The 12,048-nt window shown below is 34.3% G+C and overlaps 1 pseudogene; it reads left to right on the top strand.

Moving 5' to 3' along the window:
• Positions 1 to 256: 256 nt before the first annotated feature.
• On the top strand, positions 257 to 375 carry LOC112482199 (annotated as a pseudogene).
• Positions 376 to 12,048: the final 11,673 nt, after the last annotated feature.

The following is a 12,048-nucleotide window of genomic DNA, read 5'->3' as shown; positions in this document are numbered from 1 at the left end:
TATAAATCATGTATCTGACAAGGGATTAATATCCAGATTATATAAAGAATCCTTGCAATTTAACAACAAAACAACAACCCAGTTCAAAAATGGGCAAAAGACTTATATAGCTATTTGTCCAAGAAAGATAGATAAACGGCCAATTAGCAAATGAAAAATGTTCAATATCACCAGTGATTAGAGAACTAATACAATAAAAACCACAGTAAGATCCATTTCACACCTGCTAGGAAGGCTGTTATAAAAATTGAAATGGGTCTACGGCCATGCCACACTGAGCAAGCCCGATCCCGTCTGATCTCAGAAGCTAAGCAGGGTTGGGCCTGGTTAGTGCTTGGATAGGAGACCACTTAGGAAGACCAGGTGCTATAGGCATAAATAATTATAAATATAATAATAATAGAAAAATGTCATAATCTGGTTTTCTTTTTAAAAGATTATTCTACTTTTCATATGGAAAGCAAACATTTAGTAAAAGCATAAGTTCATTGACAAGTTTTTCTTGACCTTTTATTGACCTTTTCATAACCTGGGACTCAATATAAAATAATCATTAATAGACCAACTCTAAGAACTTAATACAGTCATTAACACTCTTACCTAAAGTCTTCCGGGAGAGTCAGCATCAGGATAAAATGTATCAAGATACATCAGGTAACACTTTCCAAAATGCAGGTAAGCGATTCCATTCCCACCCATGCCCAAGGCTTTACACTTTTCTTCTACCTAGTGACTAGTACCAGTTTTGTTCATTGTCTCACTTTACTGCATAATGTGGTAAAACATATATACATCTTACATAAAAATTTTTCAAATGACGGAAAGCATGGAGGCAATTGTGTCTTGCTGTTTTTCAGGCCCACAGAATAAGACCACACACCATTCATATACTTCAAGCACTTAGCTTACACTTAGTTTCATCTTATTTGCCTAATGAGGATTTATCAAAGTATTTTGAGGTGATATCAGTTACTTCTGGCAGGGAGAGATAAGCCGGACTATAGAACAAGGACTTCTGTTCCTCGTCCATAGAACAAAGTTGAGTTGTCCTACATTTTCTGTCCTTTTGTATCTTCTGGAGCCATGTAAATACGAGTAAATTATGGAGAGAAATATATGCTTCTTCCAAGCCTGAACCCAAATGTGGTTCCTCATCCTCTCTCTTCTTAGTGCCTGCTGTAATGGGGACCAGGGTGAGTTTGAGAGCCACACATTGACAACGGAAGACTTTTCTGCTGTACTGGGTTTCTGAACGGCGGCCTTGAGCACAACACTTTTTCATTACCCTCTCCACCACCATCAACTGACATTTATAAGGGCAAATATAAACTATCATGGCAAACCACTGAAATTTTAGAGCATATATTTTTCATCAGCTGTACTTACCTTAACTATATGAAATTGGTGCCTAATTGGGATACTGCTATTTATAGAAACTGCCCCATGTTGTCTAGTGGTAAAATATTTGGTAAAGGTGGCAGATTACTTGGAATGTAGACCATATGTCTACTGAACTTGCAGCTCTGTTGTAATAGATTAAAAAACAAAAGTCAATGTTTGTTGATTATTACTGGTAGTAGTTTAGCAAAATGTTCGAAAAAGGAGATGACTTAAGAAAAAACCAGCAAGTCTGCAAGCCAAAATAAACCAAAATAGAGAATTATCTGAAAATTTGAGACCTGTGCAATGTGAAATTCTAGTATTATATAAGTCTAATCTCTGAAGAGTAATTTAAGAGTACAGAATATCTGAGCTACTAGGCTCTGGAAGACTCAGGCCTGTGACAAAAATTTAAAAATGTGATTCTTGACTTCTAGTTTTAGGATCCTCTTGTAGAAGCTTGGAAGTCACTGGTTTGTCTTGAGAAAAAATAAAAAGATAAACAGGCTGGAAATCAACTACTCTTTCTGAATCGGTAAGAGATGGATGGACACAGGACAAACCTCTGCTGCCAACATTGAAGAGACAGACAGATGAAGCCAGTGGTCATGGTTTACTGAAGCAGAGATTCTTGAAAGGGAACCATTGCAGGAACCGGTGCTGGGGGAGGAAAACTTGAACTGTAATCGATCAATTGCTGGAGGCTCAGTGTGGAAAATTCCACAATATTGTTAGTTTTATCTGCAGAAGTGACTAGATTCCCACAGTAAATGGAGAAAAATTCACTCCCCTCCCCTGCCAGCTTATAGCAGAGAAACGTGAAAAGAAACCACTTTGTAATATGACAAAACACCTTGTTCTTTTTAACAAGGTCTTTTCTTAATGAGAAACTAGTTAACCTAAATCTAACTTACTGGGGTATTATCAGAGCCTATTTGACCTGGGGAAGGGAAATACCCCACTCCAGCTCATTCTAGCCACCATGAGACTGCTTATGAAATACTTTGATTAGTGATTATTGAAATGAATGTTGACCTCCTTGCACTGACAGAAAAAGAATAGGTGCACTTCAGGCTATTTTTCTTCTTGAGGAAGAGGGATTGTGAATGGCTGCTGGAAGAAGCTACAAGGATATTTGCTGATCAGAGGAATGGACCATTGCAGAAAGATATTTTCCCACCAAGAATTTTGTTGTGCTTCATGGCATATAGTGTTGTCAGCATGGGGTAATATTTCCTATTATCCTTCATTCTGTATGGGGCCATATGACTATGTTTGAACAGTGGAATGTAGACCTAATTAATCTATTCTACTTCTAAGTCTAGCTTTTCTTTTTTGGCAGCCTTCGAAGCCAAACATTGTTGATGGCAGAAAATCCATTGGCCTTGGTTAAAAAAAAAAAAAAAAAAGTTCTGTTGTGTTTAACTACTGAAATTTGGATGTTTACCAAATAATAGCAACTTTCACTACCTCCTATGTCCTCAATCCATAACCTTATTACTAAGTGATATGTTACAATGAAAGTCAATCATACACTAAATTCCGCCCAATGTACAAAATTTCTTAGCAAGAAAATACATAAACAACCATACTACCTGTTCTTTTAAGCTGTTCTTAGGCATTTTGATAAATACCTTAGATAAAAGGTTGACGAGAGACAGACAAAATTATATTTTCATGGAAGAATTAGCCCCTACTCTAGCTGAGGGTCCTCAAGTCTTCACGTTTGTCACTCCAACTGCCTTTAGCCCCAAGCAGTTACTCATTCTCATGTTATTTGAATTCTTAGTCTTTTGGCTAGGCATGCAACCCACACATATTTTCCATAAAACTGATTGCAGATCATCTTCCTCCCTCCCCAACATGCTTCTGTAATGGAAATTTAAACTTGAATCTTTACTGTTTCCTCAGTTTTATGTTACCATTAAATAGATGACTAAAATGTATTTGTGTGTATTTTCTAATTGCTTTATATTTTTAGAGAAAAAATAATTCTATAGCAGGTTGTTCTATCTGCACCACAAACCTTCACCATTGGTCATATATTTCCAATGAAACCCAGTACCTCATAAGACTTCACTGAGTTTATATCCTCATAGAAAAATGAGACAACTAATCTACTTATCTGTTATCCTGAATTTTTTCGCATGTGTGGTTACCTAGCTATATGTTATGTCATGTTTTATGAACCACATTGAGAAATATGTCACAGGTACAAAATGAGTAACTACATATAAACTACATCTTTCTAAAATATGTTTCCCACTCCCCTACCTTAGTAAGCAGATATTTTAAAAATTAGCTTTTTAAAAAATGATTCACAAATATGTAGCATCTGATGCCTTTCTTTTACTCACAAGCATATGGACAGTGTCATATTTTAGTAATTGGTCATTGCTAACACTGTGCCTAAGAATAATTTTAGCTGGATTCTACATCTGTATTTTCTTAATGCTCGGTGGCATTAGGAAAATCCCTCAGCTCATGGAGTGTCAGTTTCCCTACTGCTAAAATAAGGTAAGTGAAGTGCTTGGAATTAAATGGTAAGCCCTGTTCAGCTGCAAAACTTACTATCTGATGTTAGGATTAATCTGTGCTGAAATCACCATAAACCTGTTAAACAAGAAACAGAGCTGGAAAGAAGTTAAAGCAGTGAACATAGATTTTATTAAAAAAAAAAAAAAAAAAAAAAGTATTGCAATAGAGAAAGAGAGACACCGGAATAAAATTGGGCTCAATTCCAACGTATTGGGCTTGTTCCAAATAGAACACGCAGGGATTTATACTCAAATAGCACGTGTGGGGGTGGAAGCAACGGGTGAATGAAGTGCTAAGAAAATATCGCGAGATTCTAGCCAAGACCTAACAGAAGTCGTGCTGAAGGCAGGTTAGGGTGATCAGATATCACCTGGGGGATAGTAGGTATTAGGAGTTTTATCAGATATCAAGCATGAGGACTTCTCACTAAGCTGACTTTGTAGGATTCTTGCTAAAACTGGATACTACAAGGTAATAGATACAGATGAGGCTTGTAGGGGGAAAGGGTTCAGGGGATCTTGACTAAGGATTGGTCAAGCAAAGAATCTTTGTTACCTTAGAACTTTCCTTCTTCTAACAGATTTCTGTAATCTGGACAATATCTTTTTTTTTTCTTTTTCTTTTCTTTTCTTTTTTTTTTTTTAATTTTAGGTCCACTTCCTTCTCTTGAAATGTGAGAGGAGAAAATACTCAAATTATCAAAGTTTCGTAGTTACTACGCTTATAATGCACTAGCACTGTATTAAGCGCTTCTATCTTTTAGGACAGTCCATCCTGTGGTACAATAACAACTATCTAACTGTCTTTACAAAATCAAAGGCTTATTCCTTGCTCATGACATATGTCCACCCTAACTTGGCTGCAGCTCTGCTCTGTATCAATTTCACTCTGGTACCCAGCTGATGTGCCATCTCTCTCGGAAGTATTATCAATCTTGTGGAAGGGAAAAAAAAGATATAATGGAAAACCACATGATACTTCTCAAAACTTCTGTCCACATGATACACATCATTTCTACTCACTGACCACAGGCAAAAACAAATCATGTCATTGGTGTGGTGTCTCTAGGGAGGGGAAAGAAGTCTTTCTTACCTTAGATGCATTTGATACTGCAAAAAATAATACAGCCTATCCAAGTATGCTTAAATATATTAGTTATATAAACTTTAAATCAGCACTGATAGTAGATATTTTTCTATTTTATACATGGGAAAACAAAGCTTATAGATGCAAAGCTGTTCAATGAAAAAAGCTTAGTTTTGAATGAAGTTATAGGTCTGTGGTTTTTGAAGCCCTTGAACTTGTAATCACTTGGTCAAATTTTGATAAATTGATTATATTCTCGTATGGAGATCTAAAAAATGAGTACCAGTGGTCAAGTAATACTAATAATGATGATAATGATAATGAAAACACAAAATTAGCAATGAATTTTTCTTTTTCAAAGACTGGGGTTGTCTTTGTCTCGTCGAAGCCCATGCTCTACATCGCTTCTAAGCATTTAAAATGTTGAGGCTTCTTTTTTTCTTTTTTTTATTGGCAAACTTTTAAATAGTAATTCAATTTTGTATTTCTGATTTTTCTGTTTTATGTTCTTCACCAGGGAGGTGGACGATCAGCTAGGCAAAGTCAAAGAAGTAGAGCAAGGAGAAAGGGAGGGGCAAGCATAGCACTTTTCATCATACAGAAATTGGGTATTTAACAGCTGATTAGCTATTAGAGTGTCTTGGTGGTTCCCCTGTGTTTTACATTCCTTTCAGCTTAATTAATGACTCACTCTGCCTTTTCATCTGACTTCCTTAGATTATTAACACAGTAGCATTGTTTATTTAAGGCTAATTGCAGGGAGGTGGATGTTACAAAGTATTGGTCAGTTCTTGTCCATATTTAAATGCCTTATAATGTTTTCCTGATTCACATTTAGACCTCATGTCATATTTAACGTTGTTCTATGGTTGGCATACGATATGAATTCTAAACTTTATTTCTCTGGAATTGCTTTAGAGATCTTGAAATTTTTTTTTTAAAGATCATTTTTTTTTTTAAAGTTTCATAAATGAAGCATAATTGTTGACTCTGTTTCATATTACTTAGCTGGGGTTTCCACATAGGGATATATGATCATTGATTTAGAATAAATATGGTTTATATTAACTGCCTCAAATATTCAGGTAAAATGGTCCAGTGTCTATTTAAGAAAATAAGCAGAGCTGAAATTGATTGCTGCTGCTGCTTTTACTGAATTATATTTACTACTTTTCCAACCACTACTATTCTCACAATTTCACTATTATCATCCTAAGAAAACAAGAAGTCTCTCTCTCTCTCTCACCCCCGCCCCCGCCCCCTCGCACTGGTCTGCGCCTTTCTCTGGAAGTTACAATAAATATTGTTGAATTTATTTGTTTTACTTTTTAAATTTTATTTTTAGAAGATACTACAATCTCATATTCAAAGGTTTTACATTAGATTTAGTTTGTCCTTCAAAACTGGATTAGAGAGAGATGCCAACGCATATGGTAACTCCTGGAACAGTTTACAGTTTGAACAACCTACAGGAAACCATGAAAGCCACATTTCTGTCAGTATTGTGAAGCCAAAATCCGTGTTTAGAAATGAATTTGAGCTTGCACCTAAAATCTGTACAAAAACCCATTTAGTGATCTTATAGAGTTTTAGAGGTGACATCCTGAATGACATTGCAATAAAAGCTACCAAAATCTCGATTGCATTTTAATGAATGAAAGTAATTTTGCATTCTACTTTGTGTTTTTTAAATGCATGCTATTTTTATGATTTTAAAATTCCACTCCAAATCAAAGTTAAGCTCAATATCTTATTTCCCATAGTCTTGTCGTCTTGTCTATATGTTCCATTTATGTTTCATTTTTCTTCAAAAGACAAGACAACTTGAAATTTCTTTCGTAATATAGATTCCTGTTTTTCATATGCACTCTGTGTGTTTATGAAATTTTTCAACCTTTCTTGTTATTAGACATTAGTTGCGAAATAAGCCTATAACGAGCTAAATAATTTTTTTAACATCTACAGTATATGAGCTCTCCATGTGAAAAGGTCCTTTGATCTTAGAAGAAATACAGTTGATAAGAAACACTAGAGCAAATTTCCAAAGCCTGAGGCTTCTAGCTGTTAACAATTGACACATCAAAGAATCTTTAACAACAAAGATGATGACAGCTAAAAGTGTATCATGAGGAGAGTTTATAGTAAACAAATGTCTCCTTTGATGCAAATTTGGTTTTCTAAAGACATTAGTTATTACTGGATGGATTTTCAAAGGCTGCTTTACAAAACCTGTTTGCAAAATTGCTGTGTGGCATTACTCCAAAAACTGTGTTTACATATGAAAAATAATACTTTTTTTTTTTTTTTTTTTACTTTCCAATGGATAGATTTAGCTATATGCATCTTCCATTTTTACAATGTGCAGTGAGGACCATGTGCCAAATTAGCCCACAGAACAATGTTATCCCAAGACTGATGTCTTCTGTCATTTAGGTAATACGCTTAAAAGAAGACACCTTGGATGAGCTCCTCACCTCACAGACTTTTCCTTCCCAGGGCTCAGCTATCAGCAGAAACCTTGCCCTGCTCACTCCACAGCTTGTACTCCTCAGTCAGTCTACAGCTTCGCCTCAGCCATCTGGATGCTTGTATATCCTAGTGTGTTCCTCTGCCATTATTAGTTTTCACCAATATGAGTAGGTTACCTCATTTTTTGTCTTCCTTTTATCTAGTGAAGTTTGAGATTTAGTAGAATTCTTTTTTCAAACTTGGTCTCCTTCTGTACTCAGAGCAAGCCATGATGGACAGTACTAGATATAAAAATCAAATTTGCAGGTGTCTGCCTGCCAAGAAGCTAAATTGAATAGAGGCTGTGAAAGGATTTCAATCTAAAATGAAGCCAGAGGATATGAAATGGAAAATCTCATGCATGAGCCCTCAGAAGAACAGAATTTAAGAACTGAGAGACTGATTTTCATTAAATGCCTGATTTATAGAAGATGGAGACTTATCTCTGACCAATGAACACTCACCAGCAATTTCTCCTCATCCTCAAACCAATGAACTTACCGCTTGGACTCTGGCTGGACTTCCCACTCTTTGCACTCCTTGCTTGTAAATACAGCCCACCCCAAACCCTCAGCTAACTCACTTATAGCTTGCTACAGCATGTGTTTCTGGAATTATAATTCCCCTATTATTCCTAAATTAACTCAATTTTTGAGCATTTCAATTTGCCTCAGTTTATCTCCTTTCTTTGGGTTGACAAGGCTGACAGATATAAATAATATTTAGAATACAAGAAGGAAGAAATTTCTCTTAATTTCTTTAATTTTAAGGAAAAGAAACATCTTTTGTTTACTAACCTCCTTAATTACACATTAGATATCCCACAAAGTCTAAACGGTGCAAGGGAAAACACCATGCTGGGCATTTAGAAGTCACAAGGTAGTTATCAAGTCCTTGTGACCTCTGACTATTTGATGACTCTGTTTATAAAGCTTCCTGGCTGAACTGGCAAGAAGAACACCATCACAGGTGGATTATCTATTTAATCAGGGTTAACATGCTATTAACATAGATATTACTGTCAAATTTAAAATTATTAGGGGGTAATTGTGGTGAAAGAGGTTTTAATGACAGAGAGACAATGAAGGTAATTGAAAAGGCTCATGAAAGTAATGTCAACACAATTACAACTCCACATTCTAATAAGGGCAAGTTTTTTGAAATTATGTATCTACATTAGATAGACATGTTGTCCTTCACTTTTCCAAAATACAAATGAAACTGCTTAGTGGTAGATTTTAAAAAGGGGAAGTAAGTTACCTCTACAATCCTGAAACACTGGATTGTTCTTACACGTGTCCATCATTAGCTGCTTTTATGGTAAATACAACCATTGCCTTAATGTGTAACAAAATTATCTCCATTATTTGCTGAAATATTTAAACATAAATGTGCATATTTTTTTGATGCAAAAATATCAGTATACTTTATCTGAGTAGCATTCCATGATATAAAAATGAATTGACATGAATCCAACCATCAAGACATTTATGTGTTTATGTTTAAACCAAAAAATTAAATAGAATAATACATAAAAGCCAACAAAGTAAAATAGAGAAATATTTATTATAAATATATTTGATAATAGATTAGTATTTGTATGTTGCTCCAGGTAGATATAAATTGGTAAAATCAGCACTAACTTACTCATATATACTTAAGACAAAAGTAATAATAAATATTTAACGTAGAGAGAAATTCAGATGTATATTCTATATATGTTCACTGTCACAAATAATCAATTACAAATCAAAACTAGTAAAACTATCTTCGCCTTTCAACTTTGCAGATATTTGAAACATAAAAAATAAGAAATTAGGAAAAACATTTTCATAGACTGCTCATATGAGTGAAAACTAGTCCTTTTGAGAGAGTAATTTGCCAATATTAACGAAAGCTTTAAACATTTTTATTAATTTATCTCATTTTTATCCATTTTATAAACCTTATTCTGATATTTTATTCCAAGGAAATGGATAGAATTACACATTAAGGCACATATATAAAAGCATGCAAAATAATGTTACGTCTAGCAATAAAAAGCTATAAAAATGATAATTTAAAATAAGGGTTTATCAAGCAGGATTTGGGCCAAAAAAAAGCAGTTATATCTCAAACCTGTTGGCTAACATAGACAAGATGTCATAATTAATACTATAGTATTACTTTTTGATTTATTGTTATTACTGTGGAAGGGTAAAATAAAACATTTATTTTATTAGTTCTGCTTTGAGCTTTTAAAAACATTACCACACAAAGGCGTTCCTGCCGATGAGTCAACAACGTTTGGAGAAGCAAAGCAGTGTACATACTTAAGGAACTGGGATCAGGAAAATGTAGGGGCCAAAGTTTAGGTAGACATCCAAGAACCAAGAAGACACATCTCACACAGAAATCAGACAAAAATAGGTGCCAAGAGCATGCAGGGCAGTGACAGAAAATGAGAAATAGGTGAAGTCAAGGAGAAGAATAAGCTCTGGGACCCATAAATAAGGAAAGACATCACAATCGAGGCGATTTTCTATTGCAGCCTTACTGAACTTTAAGCTTCTTGAAAGCAAGGACCATCTTTTATTCCACTGCTTAGTAGAACGGCTGGAAATAATAGATGTTCGAACGTAGAATTGAAATAATGAACTTTTTACTCTTTGACCTCGAGACAGCTTATTCTGGAATCTTTCAGCCACTTAATATAAAACACAATTCTCAAACCAAAATAAGTGTTAATTATATAGTTATACTTTATTTGAATAAAGGGCAGAAATATTTTCACACATGAAAGTGGATATTTTGGATTGAAACACATCTAAGTAAATATTTTAATGCTGTAACTTCGCTTTGAATGATACCTTTATTAGGGCATGCAGTATGCGATCCTGTGTGCATTTGTTTATGTGTTTGTCTCTTCGACTACACAGCATGAACTTAACAGCTCAAGGCTGTTATTGATACTTCCCACTGTTTTTAAATTGATCTGAATGTTTTTTTTTTTTTTTCTTTTTCTTTTGGATAACTATGTTTCCTTCTCAGTCTCATGCTTTAGGCTGAGTTAACTTCACAATTGACTCAAGAGTAGAACTGGGCCCCAGGCCTGGACAACATTATCGTTTCAGGAATGGGACTATCACCCAAAGATAGACTTGGCCAGGGAAAATAAATCCTTGGGATGATTGCTAGAGTTCTTAGATGAGAAGTATTTTTATTTTTGCTTTTAAAGAAATGTAAGAATGATGTAAGTTATATTGGCACAACACAGAGAAATTCTGTCTGAAAATGACATAAAGAACAGAAAAGAGAGTAAAATAGAAAGATGAAGGAAGAGAGAGAGATGATGATGATGATGATGATGATGATGCTATTGAACCCTTAGATAAACTACTGAATTCTATCCATACTCTCTCAGTTATGTGAGCCAATATATTTATTTTTTTATACTTTAGTTTGAATTGGATATCTATCATCTACAAGTGAGAAAATCTTCAAAAATTTAGTAGTAGAAATTAAGAGCAGCTACTATGATATTATTGGGAAATTTGGGAAGATTTGTATAGAATAAATTCTATATTAGGTAATGTAATTGTACAAACATTAATTTTCTTGAATATAATAATAGTGTAGCTATTTAAAGCAGTGGTTTTAGAAAATACATGATGAAATACTTAAGAGTAAAGCATCAAAATCTGCAAATTTTACTTTTAAGTGGATCGACAAAACAAAGTATACATTTACGTACAGAGATAAAATAAACAAGGAAAATGTTAACAATTAGTGAATCTGGGAGAAGGATGTATGTATGTTAATTGATTATTCTATTAACTTACAGTGGGCTTGATATTGCTTGAAATAAAATCTGGGGGAAAATCCAAAAACAGTAATTTTTGAGCAATGTAATTGCTTTATAATAGACGCTCAGAAAAATACATTTCAACTTTTGCAAATTTTATAAGCTCTTTTATTCACAAGAAATAATCAAATCTTAGATCAGAACTTAGATCAGAATGATGATGAATTTTTTTTAACCATGCTTTTTCACAGCGATCAAACTGTATGATAGCTTCCATATTTGGAAAGTGAAAGTGAGTTATGTATCTGAGATAACAGAATCAACTTGTCAAGTCAGAATCACATTTTAGAGATTTAATCTGGCACCAAGTTGGTAGTTTTACCAATCATTCTGAAAAAAATAACTACAAGGCATACCTCAGGGACATTGTAGGTTTGATTTCAGACCACAACAGTAAAGCAAAAATTGCAATAAAGTGAGTCTCACTTTTTTTGGGGGGGGGGTTTACCAGTGCATATAAAAGCTATGTTTGCACTATACTGTATGTAGTTTATTCAGTGTGCCATAGCATTATGTCTAAAAAGTCTCTACAGCTTAATCAAAAAATACTTTGTTACTAAAAAATGCTAATCATCATCTGAGCCTTTAGCGAATTATAATCTTTTCTGCGGAAGATCTTACCTTCAATTTGTAAAAAAAATTAATATCCAAAAAGCACAGATATCCCAGAGTGATGGGTGTAGCTTGCCACG

The sequence above is a fragment of the Pteropus alecto genome, unplaced genomic scaffold (genome assembly GCF_000325575.1).
Source record: "Pteropus alecto unplaced genomic scaffold, ASM32557v1 scaffold35, whole genome shotgun sequence".
Taxonomy (NCBI): domain Eukaryota; kingdom Metazoa; phylum Chordata; class Mammalia; order Chiroptera; family Pteropodidae; genus Pteropus; species Pteropus alecto.
Note: the sequence above shows the minus strand (reverse complement) of the source record. Positions and strands in the feature narration are given on the sequence as shown.